General features: G+C 54.0%; 1 protein-coding gene across 6 annotated transcripts in view; it reads left to right on the top strand.

The window, feature by feature from the left end:
• Positions 1 to 21,970, top strand: part of KCNJ12 (potassium inwardly rectifying channel subfamily J member 12) — a 53,038-nt gene that overhangs the window by 17,015 nt on the left and 14,053 nt on the right. For 2 of the 6 annotated variants that reach the window (XM_081030179.1, XM_081030177.1), the window contains exon 2: positions 16,693 to 16,814. The exons of 2 other annotated variants lie outside the window; for them this stretch is intronic. The gene's annotated coding sequence lies outside the window, so the exon portion shown is untranslated. Of the gene's footprint in view, positions 1 to 8,692; positions 8,785 to 16,692; positions 16,815 to 20,125; positions 20,225 to 21,970 lie in introns of those variants that run through there. 2 more of the 6 variants (XM_081030178.1, XM_081030181.1) reach the window with 2 other exon arrangements.

Below are 21,970 nucleotides of genomic sequence, written 5' to 3'. Positions count from 1 at the left end.
TAACCAATTGCGCCCTCCGGGCCTCCCATGGACGTTTGTATACATGGATCACACGGTATGCGCTCATTTGTATGTGTCTGGCTTCTCTCACTTAGCAGAATATTTGTGAGGCGCGTCCATGTTGTAGCATGGATCAGCGCTCGAGTCCTTTTTATGGCTGTGATGTTCCACTGTGTCACATTTTGTTTATCCGTCAGCAGTTGATGGATGTTTGGGCTGTTTCCACCTTTGGCTGCTGTGAACAATAATGCTGCCGTGGACATTCGTGCCCAGTTTTGATTGAACACCTGTTTTCAATTCTCTTGGGTGTACACCTAGGAGTGAGTAGAATTGCTGGGTGCTGTGGTAGCTGTCTGTTTAAGCTTCTGAGGACATACTATCTTTGAAAGGCGTCTTCCAACAATGGAACACCTCCCTTGACCCCTCTCCAGCTTCTGCCTCACTTCTCTGCTCTCAGGAACCACAAAACTCACAGGTGGCAACCCGCTTGCTTTCCCCAATTTCTGCTTTTGGCCTTCAGCTCTGCGATGCCAGTGAAGCTATTCAGGTCCATGGTCACCTTGTCTTCGTCCTGCTCGCCCTCGCGCCCTCCGGGAACGACCTGTGTGGCTTGGCACCCATTCCGCCTCCTGGCCCTTGGGCTCTGCCTCCTCCCCAACGCCCGCTCACTGGGGCGCCCCTTTCCCTGCAGACCTCAGTCCGTCACTCACCCAACTCCCAGCTTTCATCCCTAGTCCAGACCTTTCTCCTACCTTCAGGCTCAGCCACCCACCTGCCCAGGGTCTCCCCAGGGTGTCTGCAGGCACCTCAAGACTCTCTGGGCAAGAGCTAAGCTCCCACCTTCTGCCAGGCTTCTGCCCTCTTGTACCTGTGCTCCTCTCCAAGAGAAGCTGAGGCTGCAACCTGCGTGCTGCGATGACCTCTGAGACATTCTCAGGGTAGCCAGCAGGGGGGACGCTGGGATGGGGGCACTGCCTTCCAGGAGGGCTGCTTCCTGACTCCACCGCTGTAGTTCCTGGGCTCCTCATCTGAACTGTGAATGTGAAAATGCAGTCTCCATCTTCTAGGGCTGTCCTAACGGTGAATCCCAGTGATTTGTACTGAAGGCCACGTGCCCGGCCTGCACAGGGGACTTTCTGACAGGGCTTCTCCTCCGGTCTCACGTTCTGAGCTGTAGCAACTTTTGCAGGAAACAGTCCAGGCGTGCCACAGAGCTTTTCTGAGCCTCAGTTTCCCCTAGGTGTAAAATGGGAATAATCTACTTACTAGAGGTCCTAGCAGGGCTTGCTGTCCATGGGTTCCCATAGACCTGGCACACAGCGTGTGCTCACATGGGGGGTCCTGGGTCACCAACATGGATGCGTGTGTGTGTGTGTGTGCTCAGTGGTGCCCAGTCCAGCAGGTGGGTCTGCCCAGGGAAGGGTGGATCTGCTGGCTGTGATGGGTTTAGAAAGCCAGGCAGGGGACAGGTGTCTCCTCCCAACAAGACCCCCACCCCTCACCAGCCCAGGCTGCAGCTACTTGAGTTGCAGAGGACTTGGCCCAGCTGACCGCCCCCTCCCCTGATTAGCCTGTCAGCACTGAGGAGCGGGCAAGAGCCCCCCATTAGGGCTGTGCCCAGCAGCTGGATTTGGAGGGGATTCAAGCCACGTGGCTTCCTTTGGCCTGGGGAGGCAAGTGCTGTTGGGAGTGGGAGTTTCCTGGAAACTCCCCTCCGTTCTCCCTGCTCATAACCAGTGGAGCCCGGGCAAGTGGGTTCAGAAGGTGGGGCCTGGGACCAGTTGTGTAGACAGCGTCCGGCGGTCTGAATGGCTGACAGTATAGAGAGTTTGTGGCCCATGGTCATGGGTAGGGCTTTGGGGCAGTGTAGACAGGTGTGCACTGTGGAGGCAGACGGGCGGCCTGAAGGCTGGTGTGGGCAGTGGAGATGGGCGCCTTCGCTGTGTCAGTGCTGTGAGCAGTGCAGTGGGTGTGGCCCGATGACATAGGTGGGGGTGGGCAGGGGCATACATGGGTTGGATCTCCACTCCCCCATGCTCTGACCCTCAGTAACTTCTGACCCCTCTTGCCCAACCCACCACTCTCTGAGGAGGGGCCCAGGCTGCTTCCAGGCCAGGACTGGATTTTTAAGTCCACATGTGTTCGAGTCTTCCATTGTCTCCCTGTACTATGGTGCCTACCTCTCCCCAACCCCCAGGTTCTCTGGCTCATCTATCCTCCCACCCCCAATGCCTCTCACCCCTCCACCCCTGCTCAGCTGGAGGAAGACTGCAGCCTCCTCGGTCTTGGTCTCAGTCTCGGGAAAGGACCTGGAAGCTGCCTTTCTTTTGTTGTCCCCATTTACAGATGAGGATGTGAGGATCAGAGAGGTTTAAGGGATTTTCTGGCGCCCAGGTGCTCCTCTGAGCTCTGGTGTAGGGGTCAGGCTCTGGCTGACAGGTAGCCCTCAGAAGCCCAGCATCAGGGCCCCACAAGTGTGTCCCTAACTGCTGGCTGCCGCAGGGCTGGCCCCGCTCACGCCTGCTCCTAGGCTTTCCTTCCTGGTGCGCACAGAGCCTGTGTGGGTCCTCGCCTTTGCCCCAGGCCTCAGGTGCCTTTTCTGTCTTGCTCACAGGGCCAACGCTGTCTGCAGGCCATTGATCTGGTGCTGGGCCCTTTAATGCCCCTCTGAGGACCGAGGACCTACCACGAGGGGATGGAGGCCCACACGCCCACGGGCCCCTCCACGCCTTTCTGTCAGGACGGATAGCCCCCACTCTGCACGAGGCACTACGGGCTGACTCATCTCAGTCCCCCCACTTTCCAGATGAGCCCACGGAGGCCTTGGAATGCACAGTGCAGTCCCACAAATCTGAAGCCAGACCCATGCTTTCACTCTTCTTTTGTCCTGCTCCCACACTGAGCATTGGGGGCTTCTCATATGGGCTGGTAGGTGACAGTACAGGGCTCCTCCAAGCTTAGGCCTTGGGGGTACCACTGAGGGGTGAAGGGACCATCCCCACAGTAGGGTACAGCTGATCACTAGTGCTGGCCTCTCCTGCCCACCCCACAGGCTGGAGCAGAGAGACGATTCTGAGTTCGTGCTTCAAGCCATGTGAAATCTCCAGTGTTCTCAGGCCACCTCCCCGTGCCTCACTTTCCTTGTCTGTAAAATTATAACATGCATTTCATAGGACTCTTCTGAGGCTTAAATGAGAGAATCTAGGTAGAGTACTTGGGGATAAGATGTGGTGTACGTACCCGCTCAGTAAACACGAGCTCTCGTTATAGATTGTTGTTGCTTTGAACGTAGACGCAGAGCCCTTGCTCTGTGCCTGGCCGTGTCCTGGGAGACTCCAGACATGAATCAGGATCAAAGCTGGGGGTGGGGGTGGGGGTGCGCAGGGTGCCTGGTGTGGTCAGGGCTGTGACAGAGAGAAACCCGGGAGACCTCACACTCAAGCTAGGGGCCTGAAAGACATGCTAGAGGTTAGCCAGGAGGTGGGCATCCCGGGGGTAGGGGAATGGGGATAGCCTTGGCAAAAGTATGGAGATGGGAACTGCTGGGAGTTCGGTGTTGTCAGAGGTAAACCGTCAGAAAATGTCACTTCATTTTCTTTTCAGAAGCTCTTTCCAGGCCCTGCTGAAGCCACAGAAAAGGGGTGCCTGAAAGTGCATGAGGACCTCTGGAGCTGGCAGGGCTGGATACCGACCATGAACACAGTGTATTCAATGCTGGGCCCCGTGGGCCTCTTCCTGCTGTGCCGCCAGTGCCTGGCACAGAAATGCTGATGATGCTAATCATAGTGATAGTGATAATGTTTCTCAATGCCAGGCACCGTTCTAAGTGATTTATGAACTCACTAATCCTTACTACAATCACATCTTATTAACCCCGTGTTACAGATGGGAAAACTGAGGCCCAGAGCGGTAAAGGGACCTCCCCAAGATCTCATCACATCTGAGCGGCAGAGCTGCAATTTGAACATGGTTGGTGTTCAGGCAGGCGTTGTGCACTGGTCCAGGGAGAGGGGAAGGGTGTTCTGAGGCAGGGTGAGTGGGTGGGGCTGTTCCTGGTGGGAGCCCACCCTGCCCTGCCCTGTCCTACTGTGTGGCCCAGGCAGAGCGGGCCCTCTCTGGGTCCCTGGGCCTGAACCTTCCACTTCCAGATGGGCCACACTTCTGCTGTCCCGAGGTCCCTGCCAGGCCTGGCACAGTGGCCACTTTGGGTCCCCGATCAGCAGGCATTGGTGGGGACCACTGAGAGTTTCAGCTGCCCTGGTTTTACAGTTGGAATGGGAGAGGGGCAGTCAGTTGTTAGCGGTTGCTGAGACTGGAGATGAGTGCTGCACGTGCCTGGACCCACTATGTCCCCACATCCCTGTGGGGAAGGAGTGACATCCTTAGCTGACAGGCCAGGAAACTGAGGCTCAGAGAGGGGCAGCTGGGTGCCTGAGATACACAAGCAGGGAGTCACAGAGCTGGAATGTGAACCCAGAGCCTGCCCACAGCAAAGCCTATGCAGTCTATATTTAAGCAGATGTGCTGCCTCAGGCTTTGCAGGTGGTGTGAATGCCAACCACAGTGGGCACTTGCTGAGCAATTACTGCCTGCAAGCCCTGTGCTGGCCATCAAGTCCTCACATGCCCAACCCCACCCTTGGAAGGGCTGTCAGTGCCCATCTTACAGACGAGGACACTGAGACCCAAAGAGGGGACTAACCTGTCTGGCAGGATTTGGGATTCTAGATAGCTCTGTTTGGAGGGGTCCTGGGAGAAGCTAGGGGTTATAAGATGCCCTGGGGATGGGCAGGGGCTTCGCAGCATTCCCAGCCCAGTACTGACATGGCTGGGCCTGTTCAGCTGGGCAAGGGGCCCCTTTTCTGTGATGACGAGTGGGTGATGGTGAGAGGTCAGCGCTGTGATTTGAGGGCCCTTCACACTTGTCACTGTGCTGAGAGCTGTGTCCTTGGAGCTACCAAAGCTGGCCAACCTGGGCCTCCATTCAGCGCCTGGGAGGTGGGGCTGGCCATTGAAGTATTGAAGAAGTCAGGGGAGGGGACTCCACGTGGCTGCGGCTTCAGGTAGCAGTGGGAACTGACTGCACTGAGCCATTCTCATCCTCCCTGGACACAGCCACGGGATCACCCAGGGAACGGAGTGGAGCACATTATCAATCAAGGTCACCTGTCTGGCTTCCATTCCTGGTTGTGTTACCCTGGGCAAGTTACTTCACTTCTCTGAGCCTCAGTTTTCTTATCTGTAAAACAGGCATCATAATGGGGCTTACCTCACAGGGCTGCTCAGTTAGGGAGGCCAAATGATGTGAGGACAGGCACAGGCTCTGGGGCCCCTGCCTGGCTTTAGTTCCCCACCTCTTCCTCTTATAGGCTGTTAGTCTTGGGTAAGTCACTTCCCCTCTCTGAAGCTCAGTTTCCTCATCTGGAAAATGTGGATAATAGTAGACTCTTTCCTGCAGGGCTTTCTCAGGATACAATGAGGCACTCAAGGTGAAGCCGAGTAAACCTAAGTGGAGCACCTGTCCCAGGCTCTCAAGCAAGGGCTGTCCCAAAAGAATGGGAGAATCCACAGACTTGCCTGGAAAGCCACAGTCCGCTTCCCAGAAGCCCCCGACCGTGTGGTAGTTCACCTCCTGGCTGCCTGGGGGTTTCATCCTCGTGCATGCTGACTGATGACATCACATGCAGTGTTTCCAGGCGAAGGTAGGGGAGTGTCTATGGGTCAGGCCCTCCCGGCGTAAGCGGTGAAGCCGATGAGCTGGGCGTGGGGACAAGAAAGAGATAAGAACTAGTGAAAAAATCGTTGCACAATCTGGGCTAATGGACTGCCGTGGGACAGCATATGCAATTAGTGCATTAATTGTCCAGAGAGGGTGACTTCTGTGCTGGGCGACCCGCCATCCCATGGTTTACCAAGTGCCTGGTATCTGGGGCTCCCTCTTCCGGTGCTTCGTGAATCTGTGAGCCATCCCTCCCCAGATCCTGCAGTGTCGGGGGGGCTCGGGAGGGCCCACATCATCCCGGCTTGCTCTGAGGGGCACTCCCCAGGAGGCACAGCGGGCCCTGCTGACAGAGGGCCTTGGACCTGCTTTCCAGCTTCCAGCAGCCCTTAGCTGGGGGAGGGGGAGGGCAGTCTCCGGTGCAGGCGGGGCAGCTGGGAGCAGAGCCTTTTCCCTCTCCCATCCCTCCAGCTCCTTTTCTTTCCCCAGCCTCTTTGGGTTTCATGGTTTGAACCAAAGCTGTCCCAGCTTAGCCAGCTCCTGCCCCGTTGCACAGGTGGCCAGACCACCTCCGCTGACGGGGACTCCGCTGGGCAAGGGACTCTGATGCACTTGCATGTGTGCGCCATGTGTGTGTATGCACAAAGCTTGAACATGTGCAGGCATGAGTGCAAAAGCAGACACACGGTGACCTAGCCCAGGGTGTCCAGCACCAGCACTAACGTTGTGACAGATCCATCCTCGTGAGGACACATGTCCGTGTCCGTGTGCATCCTGCACACGCACCATTGTGTTCCCACAAAGGAGCAGGGGCGAGCAGCTGACACACACTACACACAGACACACTCTGCTGCATGTGAGACGGGAGCTGTCAGGTTGCCCACTGCATCCCTGGAACTTCCATCCGCACCCTTGTCTCTGCATGAGCACCTCCTCTGGTCACTGGAACTGTCCCCACCCTGCTGCCCTTGATGGATGACACCAGGCTACTGTAGTCCCTGCCTCCCACAGCACCATGGGCCACTCCTGCGACTGTCTTGCCCCTGAGGGGATAATGAATGTGCAAGGTTAGGCACCCGTGGGCCGGAGCCCCGCTGCCGGCTGCATTAAGGCACTTATCAGCACACCCATTAAGGGCTGCTGTCCTTCCCTGTATCGCTTTCCTCGGGGTCACCTTCCACACTACCTGCTTCTGCGGAAATGCAAAGTGGGGCTAGGTGTACGCACATCCATGACACTCCTAGAACAGCAAGCACCGTGCTGTACGCTGCGTGTCCATGAAAGGACGGTGCATACGTGAACACCTGTTGTGTACTGGGCACTTTTCATCCAATAACTCCATTAACTCCCAACAGTTATACCCGGGAGGCAATGGAATTGATTTACCCAATGTGGAAATTGAGGCAAGGATTAATCATACAAATGAGTGACTTAAGAGGCGGATGCAGGGCAAGCTAGAGCAGGTAAAGGCCAGGACCTGGCACAGGAGGAATCCATGCCTCCCCCACCCTAACCCTCTCCCACCCCCCAGCAGATGCTGGTGTGAGGATGGAGGGGGGAAGCACCCTTATTTACCCTCCCAGCCCTGGCCATGTGCCCCAGCTACCAGGTGCACCTGGCCTCTTCAGAATGCCTAGCTCGAGGAAGGCCACCACCCCTCCCCCAGGCACTGACTGGCCTGTTGCTTTGGGCCACTGGATTCTCTCTGACCCTGTTTCTTCCTCTTGGGGCAGGGAGAGACCCAGGCAGTGTTTCATAGGCTTGTTGAGAGGCACACAACAGTAGATGCTAAATAAAAGGTTGAGAGCACTTTTTTCTGGGATTTTCAGTGGCTGCCATCCTGCTCTCGAGGAAGAGATCTGCTGGTAAGACCCATTGCTCTAGGACAAATGCCCCTAAACCTACCTCATTCTCCTGGGCACAGGCTCAGAGAGGGCCAGTGGCTCAGAGTCACAAAGCACAGCAAGGGCTAGACAAGGTCCAGACACCAGGCCCTTGCCCCACCAGCCCCGGGCTTTCTGCAGCCCCTGCCTCTACACAGCACCAGTTAGCCATGAGGAAGAGGTGGTGGGAGTCATGCAGCTAGGGAAGGTTTCCTGTAGGAGGTGGTCCTGAGTCACCTGGAGAGACTGTTTTCCTCCTAGAGACATTAGGGCCAGGTATATGTGATTAATTCCAGGGTCTCTGTTCCCACAGCCCCGGAAGTCCTGGGTTCCCATCCCAGCTCTGCTGTGGACTGGCTGTGTGGCCCTGGGCAAGATGCTCACCCTCTCTGAGCCCCAGTCTCTTTCCTCAATTGAAAGGAACGGTTGCATGAACTGAAGTAGCATGTGTTAAGTGTCGGACATGATGGGTGTACAGTTCCAGTTTCCTGGAGTTAGAAAGACTTGCGTGGTAGTGAGGTCAGTGTGAGCCAGTGTGGGGTGAGAATGTCAGTTGCCCTGTAGCTGTGGGTGCTTTCTTTCCCACCCTGAGCCTCATTCTCCTCATTGAAATTATGCCAAGAACAGCCTGCATCTCACCCAGGACTAGATGAGGTATTGCATGGAAGGGTGATACTGTCGCTGTGTTCCAGAAAATTCCTCAGGTTGATGTTCCTCCCCAGGGCCTTCGGAAGATTCCCAAGGGACTTTGGGTCTCACCTGGGACATCATAGATGGGTCACAGGTGAGACCCTGACCTGTTCCCCCCCTCCACAGTAGACCTCCTCTCTCCCTTACTCTCTTGCTGACCTCCTCCCGCAGATTGTATGCAGCTCCTTCTTGCCTCATGACCTTTGCCTGGAGCTGTTTCCTGGTCCAAGCCCTGGCTCTCTCCCAACCAGCAGGAGGCAGTCACACAGCACCTCCTGCAGCCTGAATCATTGACTCATTTTTTTCTCAAATGTCCGTCAGCCTCCTATCTGTTCTGAGCACCAAGGGGCAGGACCTTTCCATCCTGTTCACACTATGCCTTGCACAGGACCTCTCGTGGACTCAGTTCTTAGTGAAGACATGCTTGTGGAATGAACGAATGGACGAATGGACGAACGAGATGGCCCAGACAACCACCCTCACCATTTCATAGGTGAGGCTCCAGTCCCAGTCTGGTTGGCTGTGGATACTTGTGATGTCCACTTGCTCAGGATAACATTTTTGAACACATGAGAGAACCCACATAGGACCACAAAGGAAACCAGAAATGTGAGTTATCAAAACATGATTTTAGAGTATGTGATACAGTGATTATAGCATGCTGTTGCTTAATAATGCCTTTGACAGCAAGACCTAGCGAAGGCCCCTGTACCTGCTGTACAGAGTGTGAAGCTTCAGGGCTTTGCTGTCTCCATTTGCCACAGAGGGAACACATTTTGCAGAGAGAAAAGGGAAGTTCACGTGTTTTCCCCAATCAAGATCATAGAGCCTTGGATTCCATCCTTGGGCCCTTGGAAAGAGTCCTGAAATGTGCTGAGTTGTGGCAGGGACCACAGAACCCTTCCCTGCCCCATGCAGCCTTCCAGACCCCTCCACGTACCCCCAGGCTCCCTCAGTTTCCCTCCATTCTTCTTGGGCAGCCCTCCTGGGGGCCTGGGGACCAACACAGGCATCATGGGCTATGATCTGCGGTTCAGTTTCCTGGACACGACCTGGAAAAGCTGCTCTCTCAGGCCCACCAAATTGGCTGTTCTAGGTGAAATGCCCAAGGCAGGCATTGGGTTGTCTCTCAGCAGGGTTCTATTATGGGTGGGAGGGCCCCCCAACGCCTTGAGGCTTGGCCTGGAACCCCTGGCTGACCTGGCAGAAAGCTGACATTTCCTGCCCTGTAGGCTCATCCAGAGCTCCAAGGGGGCTCAGCTGGTGCCAACCATACCCCGCTCCCTACTGTGAGCAGTTAATAAGGGAAGGAGGGATGGGAGACTCGCCATCCCTCAGGCCACAGACTTTTTCCTGCAACAAGTTGAAGAGGACCAAGGGGAGCCTCTCATTTGATAGATGGGGAAAGTTAGGCCCAGACAGAGCAAGGTTCCGTGTCAAGTTGAGGCTGGAGTGGTCTTGAGACAGCATACAGCCCTGCCTGCCATCTTGCAATGCAGACCTCAAGGGCACTCCTGGGTTACCGGGGCAGATCATGAGTGGCTTCTGCACTCTGGTTCCCACTGCCCTCCTTAGCCTCCTCCTGGAACCTGGCCCCATGCTCGAGGCAGTCAGACCTAGGCCCTGGCCTCAGGGGGCTTCTGGTGGGAAGACTCGGTAGGACAGTTAACTACCACCCAGAATGGTCTGGTCTAGGACTGAGGGAAGTACAAGGATTGGGGGCTTGCAAGGGGGTGTTGAAGGGTGCATGGGAGCTTGAGGGAGAATGAGAAAGAAAAGGCATTGGGCAGAGGGTCTGGCAAGGAGGTGGAGAGCATTTCCTCTGGGCGCCATTTCTGGGACATAGATTATTATTGTCACTGGCAGATAAGGAAGAGGACGCCCAGGTGTTCCCATCTGCCTTGCTGGCTATGTGTCCCCAGCTAAGTCATCTCTCTGAGCTGTCCCTTCTCCTTCTCACCTATTCTCCCCTCTCCGTGGCACACTCAGCCCCAGCTCCTTTGCCTTCCCTCCCGTTTCTTAAACACATAGAGCAACATTCCAGCCTCAGGGCCTTTGTCCTTGCTGTTCCAGGAACGTGGTTCCCATAGTCTCTCAGAGAGTTCTTCCCTGACCTCTGGAATAGTGCCCGCCCTGCCTCCGGACTTGCTTGGGTTCTTTTCTTCTCACCACGTTTTCTGCCTTGCCCCATTCGAGCGTTGGCCCCAGGCACTCTGCTTGCATGTGGTAGAGTCTCAGTCGGCATCTGGTGAGTGAGTGAGTAAGGGCTGAGTGTGATTCTGGTGAGCAGATGGAGGGAGACCCATGGCCTTGGCAGTGATCCCAGGTGTGAGCTGTAACTGGGGTCCTGGGGGGAGTGATAGGCCCTCTGAAAAGCCCAGCCTATTTTCCTGGACTCCTGGTCTCAGAACTCAGCCTCCTGCTCATGCCAGGTGAACCCCAGTGCCCTCAGAGGTCTGTCACACCCTCCCAGTGAATTTTTTGGTCCCAAGATAAAGCCAAATTTATAAAAGGAGGAAAAGGAAAGGGAAGCTGAGAAAACAACTGTCCCTGTGTTCCCCCAGCAGAGCGTCTGGGTCGCTGGGGACTGAGGCCGGGTCTCACGCCCTGAGCCTGCCTGGACTCTGCCTAGTCAGGACTCGTATTGGGCACAGCCCATTATGAAGATATGAGGCCCCCGAGGTGGGGCCTTTTCCCTGATGGGAGCAAGGTGGGCCTGGAGGAATCATTAGGGCAGAGTTGGCTGGAGCACACAGGGACCAGAGGCAGGACACCTGGGTGCGAGGCTCAGCAATGTGGCTCATAGACCATGACTTATCACATGGCTGTACACCTCTCTGCCTTCTTTCCTCCTCTGTCAAAGGCCATTCCACCTGGAACAATCTCTGATGAAGTGCCACACACTCAGCTGAAGCCAGGCAGTGGTTCCAGGGGGCCAAGAAACATGTTGTGTGGACTTGGCAAGGAGCAGCAGGGAACCCAGGGAAATCTTGGATGGCTTCATAGAGGAGGCATCCTTTGAGCTTGAAGAATGCATCAAGTTCTGGAAGGCGGAGCAAGACATTGCATGATGAGGAACCAGCTTATACTGAGGCTTTGAGGCGTGAGCATTCCTGAGACACAGCTCACTGAGGATCACATGACCCTCCTCACTGGGGAGTCCAACCCTAGCCCTCTGTTCATTCCTAGTGTGTCTTGTTGATTTAAAAGAATTCTTTATGTATTAAGTACATCGGTCCTGTTTTATAGCATACATCAAACAAACAAAACATTTATACTTTTTGTTTTGCTTTGGCGAGTTTTGGTAAACATAATAATTATTTATATGTTGGCAAATTTCCCAGCCTATTTATTCACGGTCTATTTTGTTACAGGATGTTTCTTGTTACTTAACCTCTGGTCTTTGCTCTCCCATGCACTTGCTGAGCACTTAGGAAATGCCTGAGACTCAACTTAGGTTGAAACTTGAAAAATTACTGCTGTAAGAAAAATAGAAGCCAGGGTGCCTTTGCTCACTGGGTCCCTCCCCCTGGAGTTCCTTCCCATTCTGTCCTTTTGCTCATTCCTTCCTGCATTGCATTGAGTGAGGTCCAGCTGTGGCCTTCCAGGGGCCTGTGACCCCTCCCCAGCGTCAGTTGGGCTCAGACATGTCATGACGGGAGTGGGTGGAGGCCAGGAGGTTCCGGCTGGGCAACCTCCACGTATTAACTTGCTGATACCCCATCACCACCCCAGAGTTAGATACTATTATTAATCCCATTTTACAGGTGAGAAAACGGGCTCAGAGAGGTTATATGACTTGCCAAAGGTCACATGGAAAGAGAAAAGACAAGATTGAACCCACGACATATTGACCCAGAACTCACACCTTCAAGGTCTCCTTTGGGATCAAGTCCAAGCTCATAAATATGCATCCAGAGGCCTCTGAGAACCTCAGTCTCTTCATCTGTCAGTGTAACGCCTCGGCTTCAGCACCCGCACACCTGGGCACTCCAAACACCTTCGCCTTCCCTGTTATTAGGGTGACAGGGTGTGCCCCCACCTGGTTCTCTACACCTTTCTTAGCCCCAAATCCCTTAGGATCCTGGAATGTCAGGCTTGGAAGGGCCAGCTCCTTCATTGGCAGATCAGAATAGGGAGGGTCAGTGGCAGGGAGACCTTGCCCAAGGCCCAGTGTGTGAGGAATAGTGCCAGATGTGCACCCCGATCCGTGGAACTCTGAGTCCCCCTTACTGCACTGCGATTAGTCTCAGGCTAGGCTCTCTCCTCCCTCCAGGAAACCTCCGTTTCCCCCAACTGGGTTAGACACCTCCCTTGGGCTCTCAAGGCTCTGACCTTGTTGTGGTTGCTGGTTTACTTGCTATCTCCCCTGCTTGGCAGGAGGCCCCACACAGGCAGGTACTTGGTACCCAGCTGAGCCCAGCTTGAGCAGGGCCTTAGGGAAGGTTGACTGCAAGACGGAAGCCCTGAGTCGGACAGACACCTGCCACAGGTCACACAGCAAGTTGGAGCAGAGCTGGGAGCCCCATGAAACCCCCAAGACCCTCCAGGTTCCAACTGCTGCCAGGACCCAAAAAAACCCAGGGACGCAGCAGTGCCTGTAATGGCCACTCCAGCAGAGAGTGCCCAGGGGCCTCTGTCCTCTGCTGCTCCCAGAGGCCTGGGGCCAAGGACACCCTGTCTCCCTCCTGCCCCCGCCCCCTGTAGAAGGATGTTCTCAAGATAAAAATACCCTTGGAAACATTCTCTGGTGCCTGGCCTGACCGGAAACATTCCCTGGTGCCTGGCCTGACCTGTTGTCCACCCTGGGGACCAGAACCTCCTGCCCTGGATTCCCTTCAGGGCTCAAAGGATGGATGTCTGCCCCTCGTGGCCATTTGGCGCAGCCTATCCCTGGGGTCAATGTGTCCAGCCCCTGTCTCCAGACCACAGAAGGCGAGGGACCGGAGGGGTCAGGGGCAGCTGTGGACGCTGCGACCCCACGTCCCGAGCACTACGTGCCGGCCAGCACTACCCCGGGCACAGAGGAGCAAGGCAGCCAGAGTGCTGCCCCAGTGGAGCTCACAGCCCTCTTGCATCGTTGCCTGTTGGGGTACATTTGGAGAGCGTTACTCGTGGCATATAGGGTTAGGGATGTGCCAGTCTTGATCCGTTGGGGATCCCCATTTGTGCTCCAAGCTCTCTGTGCTGGTGGTTGTCAGAGCCAGAAAACCGCCATCAGAGAACACGGGAGGACCTGGCTTTTACTATGGCTCTGTGTGCCACATGGTGGAATATGGCCTCAGTTTACCCTCCTGGCAGGCTCCTGAGGTAGGTGGGGACCACCTGTTTTGTAGATGAGAAGGCTGAGGCCCAGGGAAGGGGTTACTGTGAGCTGGGGACTTGCTGGCCCCTTGGGCCCCACCCCTCCAGGGATGGCTGGTGTCATGATGATGATGATTGACAGCTGCCGCTTCCTGGAGTCCCGCCGTGCCAGGCCCTGTGCCCAGAGCATACCTCCCCCAGCACACTGAATTTCAGTCACGTCCCCTGGGAGGCCAGTCATCAGCCCATTTTGTAGAGGAGGAAGCTGGGCCTCAGGAAGGGGAAATGCCTTGCCCTGTGCCCTAGGCAGTTTCAGCTCCAGCCTTGGCTGGCTGCTTGGTGCTGGGGGGTAAAGGCACGTGGGGGCTCCAGTGTCAGTCCAGGCCCTGCCCTCACTTGCTGGGACACTGAGGGCCAGTCTGGCCTCTCTGGGCTCCAGCTGCCCTTCTGTTGTGTACAAACCTTGCCCCCCGACCTTGACTACCCTGTCCAGGACTGTTACCATGACTAGGAAGTTTCTGGTGAACTTCAGAGGGCTGAGCTCACATCATGGGCTGCTGCAGCCACTGCAGGGTGGCAGGGGAAGTGCTGGACAGGGCATCCAGAGACCTGTGTTCTTGTCTCCAAGCCACCACTCACTCAATGGCTTTGTGGTCTTGGGCACTTCTCTGTTCTGAGCCTCAGTTTCCCTGTAGAGGGGAGCTATTTTTGCCTCCCTCACAAGTGAGAACAAAGCTGACTCAGTGGATTTGTGGGTCTGGAGAAAGCCCCTTCCACAAAATAGGGAGTCGGGAATGAGGTTGAGATCGCCTGGTGCAGGCCAAGTGACCAACAGGAAGTGGGGAGGGGCAGGCTATGCATGCCTTTTACCGTCACCCCTTCTCCCTAACCTTCTTTGGATTCCTTGTCCTGTGACAGACACCTCTGCTCAGAGTTTCAGCTCTAGGTGACCCAGGGCAAGTGTCTTAACCTGTCTCAGCCTCAATTTCCCTGTCTGTCCAGTGGGGACACTCATCTTTCCTTCAGGTGGGGCTGTGAAGACTGGAATAACTGAAGGCAGGTGCTGAGCACACAAGGCCTGGCATAATGCGGGCTCCTCAAAGGGACGGGCATAAGAACAAAGACCTGGTCACAAGTCCTTGCCACGGAGAGTCCCAGCTGTGGGCAGTGATCTATGATGGAGCCTCCCTGAGCCTCAATTGCCCCATCATTTTTGACAGTGAATGACCTAAGAGAGACACTGCAGGACCTACGGGAGCTGATCAGGGAATTATGAGGGATGGGAAAGTAGGGGAAGAAGACCGGGAGTCTTGAGGTAAGAGCCCAGAGGGTGAAGAGGGAGCAGCCAGGCCAACCCTGTACAGAGTACGCAGAGGCCTAGAAAGGGGAAGTGACTCACCCAAGGTCACACAGCTTGGGAGGGGCGGAGCTGGATCTTGAACCCAGCTCTGTGTGCTTCTAAACCTATTGCTGTTGCCTACCCCAGGAGACATGATGTGAGGGTGACTCACCGAGTTACCTTCATTCCAGCCAGAAATGCCAGTGTGACAGTGGATTATAGCCATCCTTAGCTATGAAAGGGTGGGGCTCCACGGGCTCAGTGGCTAATAGGTGGGGGAAGATGAGGGCATTCCAAGTCAGCTTGCCTCTGGAAATTTGTAGAACCCCTTCCCAACACACTCTCCCCTGATCCTCACAGCACGAGAAGAAAGCAGGGGCCCCCTTTGACAGATGGGAAAACTGAGGCTTGAGGGTTGCGGGGACCACATAGGATGTGTGGCTGCTCAAGGTAAATCTCTGACAGGTCACTGACGTGCATCCATGTACACGAGGTGTGGTCACAAACACGGTGCCCGCCGCTGCCGAGCGCCGTCCGATGGAAAGGCAGGGCCTTCCATACGGGAAGCGGCGTGCCAAACCTTAGGAACAGTGTGGGACAAGTTTCAGCTTGCTCGGTGCAGACAATCGGGTGTGAGCTACACTTGAGAGAAGTTGTGTTTTAAAGTGTGCCATCTGGAAATCACTAAATTATTTGTAGATTAGGGTAAAGGGGATCAAATATATGGTGATTGAAGGAGAACAGACTGGGTGGTGAACACACAATGTGATATAAAGATGATATATTACAGAATTATAATATAACCTATGTAATTTTACTAACCATTGTCACCCCAATAAATTTTAACTAAAAAAAAAGTGTGGGGTGGATGGTTAGCTCAGTTGATTAGAGTGCGGTGCTCTTAACAACAGGGTTGCCGGTTCGATCCCCACACAGGCCAGTGTGAGCTGCGCCCTCCACAACTAGGCTGAAACAACTACTTGACTTGGAGCTGATGGGTCCTGGAAAAACACACTTAAATAAAAGTTTTTAAAAAAAGAAAAGAAAAGATGTGCTGTAAATCATCCTCCATCACGACAGCACTCCGTGTCACACATTGCTTCTGGTATACAGCAATTTCTGTCAAACGAAAATATTATGGAGTGTCCTCATCCACCTTATTCACTGGATCAGGCTCTGTGCAACTTCTGGCTCTTCCCCAAAGTCAAAATGATTCAGGACATCAATGCAGCCACGACAGCGCAACTAAAGACACTCACAAAAGAGGACTTCCAGAACTGCTTCAGAAAGTGGCAAGAATGATGGGATAAGTGTGTTCGAAGAGAGGGGGAGTATTTTGAGGACGATTAATGGCAATGTGTGTTTTACTGCAATGAATTTTCCCATAGTACCCACCTCTCTGGAATGGGAACAGCAATAGTTCCAATCCTGTATGGTTGTTGTGAGCATTACATGAGTTGACGTCTGGACACCTACCACAGTATCTGGAATGTAGTAGGCACTCACTAAATATCAGCTGTTATTTTCTCCGGGAACCCATATTCTATTGCCCTTCTCTGGTTCTGAAAGTTTGTGTGGACAGGCTCACATGCTGTGAAGATGAGGGGCTTCAGAAGTGTGGGAGGCCTCTGCACCTCCCTTGGGACCCTGGGGGAAGCAAGCAGAAGTATGGGTTCACGTGGAAATTTCTGACTTCTGAGCCCCTCTGAGGAAAGTGGCACTGTCTGCAGTAATTTGGCTTTGCTTTGTTAACTTTAGGGTCTTCTAGCAACTGATTTGTCTCCAACTGGTGCCTGGGAAATGGCAGCTGCTACTAATGCAGCCTTGAAGTCAGCCACTTGCCCACTCAGCACCGTTACTTAGAAGATAGGATTCAAGAGGTAAGATTAATGTCACTGGTGTGCACCTGTCCATCTAGTCATCCATTCAACCAAACACTCATCTATGCACCTACCCCCCTACTCATCTATTCATCTACCTATTCACCTATCCACCCACCTATTTAACTTCTCATTTACCCATTATCTATCCACTAGTTCCACACATTTCCCCATCCATCTACTCATCTACCCAACCCATCCAGTCATCTTTCCATCCATGTCTTCACCAATCTCCCAAGTATTCATCTGCCTTCCCCAGCCATTCATCTACTCACCCAACCATCCCATCCATCCTTCTATCCACTGATTCATCTAGGTATTATCTCTACTAATCTATCCAATTATTTTCCACTTACCTAATCCATACGTCCATTTCTCTGGTCACCACCAATCCCCATCTGTCCACCCATCTGTCAGTCACATTTGTCTATCCATATGCTTGACCATATAGATATATGCTTGTACATATATCTGTCTCCTCATTCATTGATCCATCCATCTCCTCATCCATTTCTCTATTCAGCGTCTTACTCCCTCATTCTTTTGTCTGGTGAGTGAGCATTTCCTGGATTCCCTCTCTGTGCCAGGCCTGCGTCAGTCCTTGTGGGCCTCTGAGGTTGGCCAGAGATGGGGCCTGGGAAAGGTCAACTCTCACACAAGGTAGAGAATAGTTTCTGACCCTAACAGGAGAAACCCAGAGCCAGAGAATCCAAAAGGGCGTCATGGAAGTAATGGCCTTCAGCTGATCCCTAATGGATGGAAACATTTTAAACATTCCCTTTGGCTCTGATTCAGAGGTTGGGCCACGTGGTGCAGAGGGGCAGTACAGTGAAATCCATCAAAAGCCTCTTGCCGTGTCCAGACAGGAGAGGCCTGGACAAGAGGGTAGCTGTGGGCAAGGAGAGTGTATGGCTTTGAGAATTCAGGAGGTAAAATACACAGGACCTGGTGAGGGAGTAAATATAGGGGCTGAAGGAGAGGAAGGAGGCCAGGCTTCTGGCTGGGGTGAATGGAGAAGCGGTCAGGCTGCCAACTGACCATGGAGAGGGGAAAGGTGATAATGAGAAGTAGGGAAGGGGAGGGGAGGGGAGGTGGGGGAGAAGAAGGAGACGGAATTTTAGAAGAAGAATCATATTGGCCCTGTGGCGCTATGGGGCATCCAAGAGGGGACGCTCAGGTTCCAGAGCCTCTGCCACAGAGGGGCCACCCTGAGGCCTGTGAGGGAGGCCTAGGGGACAAGGTTCCATGCAGACAGTTTAGTGGTGATCCCAGGAAGTACTAGAGGGGAGAGACCAGGTAGGGAAGGAGCCACCGTGGGGTGTATTTTCAACAGAGTCACTGCTGGGGGCAACTGGAGTTCAGTCTGCTGAGGAACCTGGGGAGGCAGCATAGAGCAGGCACCCCAGAGTGCCCGTGGGGGACAGAGAGCTGACCACTGACCGAAGGCTTCTTCTGGGGCATTCATTCCCTAGCCTGCCAGATGCATGGGCAGAGTGTGCTCCAGTTGCCGGAGAGATCTTTCAGGCAAAATGATTGGTATTGGTGGTTGGATTTTGCGCATTGGCCCTGGAGTGGTGAGGGCCCAGGGAATGGGTGGCAAACCAACCACCCCCTACCCCCAGCACATACCGTGTTTCCCTGAAAATAAGACCTAGCTGGACCAGCAGCTCTATTGCATCTTTTGGAGCAAAAATTAATATAAGACCCAGTATTATATTAATTACATTATATTAAAATAAGACCAGGTCTTATATTAATTTTTGCTTCAAAAAATGCATTAGTGCTGATGGTCTGACTAGGTCTTATTTGGGGGGAAACACGATACCAATGTATCATTGCTGTTTCTCTCCTTAGGCCTAGCATGGCCTTGGCACAGAAAGCCCGCGCTGTGTTGACCCCAAATGTTTGCAGTCCGTGGGTGTGCACTGTGGGCAGAAGCTGTCTGTGAATTGGCCTGCAAAGTTGATCCTACACACAAGCTTGTCATCTTTTCTCCAGATTGTGAGAATGGAAGTGGTCCCCCTCCCAACCCTCCATCTCCTTCAGTGCCAACTCTTTGCTCTCCCTACACCAGGCTCAGCCTCCTCTCTGGCTCCCCCTGAGTGTGCCAGGATGTTCCCTCTCCTGCTTGCTCTACAGTGCCCCCACTAGAAATGCCTCTGCACTCCCAGCCCTCGGTAACTGTCACCATTGAGCTACCCTGACTCGCTGTACCTCCAGGTCTGGCCCTGTCTCTCACTTCCCGTGTGACTGAGTAAGGGAGCTCCTCTTGGAGCTTCAGTCTCCCCTTCCGCAAATGAAAGATTGGATTTTTAAAGCTCTTGTGCTAAGTCTGATGGGCAGTGAATGAATTAAGAAAGATTCTGAGACTGTCCCAGGACACACTGAAAAAGTTCTATGATGGATTAGTGATGTCTGCCACCGGCACAGGCTGTAGAAGGAAGTGCGTGTAGACCACACAGTAACTTTCCCTGAACGAAGTGACCTCTAAGGGTTTCTCCAATTGTAGGACTTGATCATGAAGTTGTGAGTGCCCCTTCCCTGGACATTCTAAGTAAGGCCTAAATGGCTGTAAGCCAAGGGTGCTGGTACACGTCTTACCTCTGTTTTCGAGTGCTGAGATTCAGGCTGCGTGTATGTCTTATCAGTACATGGGATTGCCTTGAGGACCGAGACTAGAATACAGTGCAATGCCCACAGTCTGGCCTTAGAGTTAGGGACATGGGGGGTTGACTTTTCTCCTACCTCCAGATTGGGTGCTCACTCTTTAAAGGCTGTGTGACCCTGGGCAAGTGATTCAATCTTAGCTTCAGTTTCCTCATCTGAAAATAGGGTGATGATCATAATGTCGTTATAGGGATTAAGTGCATTAATTAAGACTCTCAGAACAGTTCCTGTCAGGTAGTAAGCACTGGATAAGCATTGATTACAATGGTCAGACCTCTGAAGGGGTCCCTGCCAGCAGAGAGGCCCCTGAGGGAAGAGGACCTTGAGCCCGGCCCCCTTAAGAACCCTTCCATTTGGCCCTTCTAGTCACTGCTTTCTTGGCATCTGAGAATGTGGGCCCAGGCTTTGCCCCAGTGTCCTCCCGGATGTCCCTGAAACCTGAGGTGTCCAGAGCCTCAGGGGACTGGGCGTAGGGTGTCTTCCTCCATCCAGAGGCCCCTCCCACTCACTTTTGGCCCCTCCCACTGGTCATGTGGTAACTGCCTCTCTAAAAGCTTGCAGCCCAGGCCCACCTGGTGTTCTGAGCATGCTGGATGCTGGAAAGCTGTGTCCACAGCTGCTGGGGCTGGCCGGGACAGCCTTGTCACTTCTCAAGGGTTCCAGGTCCACGTTCTCCACTGCCTGTTTTCTGCCTGCTGGGCTCGCTTCACGGCTGTCTGTGGAAGTCACCTTGTCTAGCTCAGGTAGTGCACCCCAGTGCCTTTCTCCCATTCCTCCCAGAAATGCCCAGAACCCTCGTTGGCCAACCTGGGCATCTGCTGGGGATGGTCCTGTTATCTACCGTCTCATCCCTGCTCACAAGTCGTTTTGTGACCTGGGATTAGTCTCAGCCGCAGTTCTCATTTAGTAGGGAGCTGGCCTCATTGCTTGCTAAGGCCTCTTGTAGCAGAACAAATCTAATTCCATTTCTTATCTGATTTAATCATACACACCCACTTAGCAGGAGCCAAACAGGCCCGCAAATCCCTGGTTGAGGATACCATCCCACATTTCTTAAATTGAGTCCTTAAAGAACGCACAGCTGCGTGACCTACTTGCCATGCCTGTGTGTGTGAGGAGTGTCGTTTTGGGGACGTTTGGCAAGTTTGTGGTGCTGGGGTTTCTACTCATGGTTCCCCTTCTGGATCTTTCCTTGTGGTGCTGTATTCAAAAAAAGCCTGTGAGGGGCTCCCACACCCCAAGTGTCTCACACAACCATACACGCATGCACACATGCACATGCCTACACACACACAAGTGTGCACACACACACAGCACAATGGAGGCAGGAAGGCATGAAAGACTGAGGACTGGACCGACACATGGGGCTCCAGCTCTGTCTTTGTTCTTTAGTTTCGAGGTGACTTTGGACAAGTGACTTTGTTCTGAGTCTCAGTTTCCAGCTCTGAGAAAAGGCGGAGTGGATGTGAACATGACCTTGTTGATTTTCTCTGTGTGGTTTTAGGAGGAACGTCAACAGAAGAGGGGATTCCCAGGCCTGTGTGACACGGTCTCGGTGGGGCCCAGGTACCCAGCCCGGCAGATATGGTGGGTGTCAGTGCAGCAGCCACATATGCCTGGGAGCTGGCCAGGCGTAAATCTGCCCGACTGTCAGGAGCAGTGCACCAGGCTGGGCCTCCGGCCTTTGATTCTTGTAATTCTGTTCCACACAGGCCTTGACCCATTGGACATCTCCCACACAAACTTACCCCTTGTGATCGGGGTACCCGGCACCTGAGTACCCTGACTCTAGCCACCTCCCCCTGGATGGTGCAGAAATCGGGGGCTGCGCCATTTTCCCAGCACAGTCCCTGGGGTCCCCACCAACTCCCTGCCTCATGGCCCAGGCAGAAGCAGAATCCACCAGTATGGCCTCTGGCCTCAACTCCTCAGACCCATGGTGAGGTGGTCAGCTGGAACACCTGTGGGAGAGGGGGGATGGAAGCGTGAGATGCCCCTGCAGAGCCGGGACCCCATGATGGGAGATCTTGCGTTAGACAAAAATGGTTCGAATCTCAGCTCTCCTGCTCATTGCTCTGCGGATTTGGGGAAGTCAATTTACCTCTCTGAATCTCCATTCAGGGAATGGAAATCAGAATAGCCCTACCTCATTGGGCTGTTACTGGATGACTTAAGAGCATTTGCTGATGTGTCTGGCCTGCTCTCTCTGTGGTTTGAGGAGCTGGCTCGCTCAGGCATCGTGTGCACATCACATATGTGCCAGCACTGGGATCCAGCAGCACCTGGCAACAGAGACAGACTCTGGGAGAGGTCTGCAGCCTTGTAACCTGAGGGCTCCCCCCTCACCTATCTCCTAGATATTTGGAGCAGAGGTCTGAGTTTGTTGCTCCTCTGAAGCTCCGGCTGCACTTTGTCACACAGACCAGGGCTGAATCCCAGCACTGCCACCTCCTGGCTGTCACTTCTAGTTTCCGAGCCTCTGGTGGATG

This window comes from Rhinolophus hipposideros, assembly GCF_964194185.1.
Source record: "Rhinolophus hipposideros genome assembly, chromosome: 20".
NCBI lineage: Eukaryota > Metazoa > Chordata > Mammalia > Chiroptera > Rhinolophidae > Rhinolophus > Rhinolophus hipposideros.
This window is presented reverse-complemented; position numbering and strand designations above follow the sequence as displayed.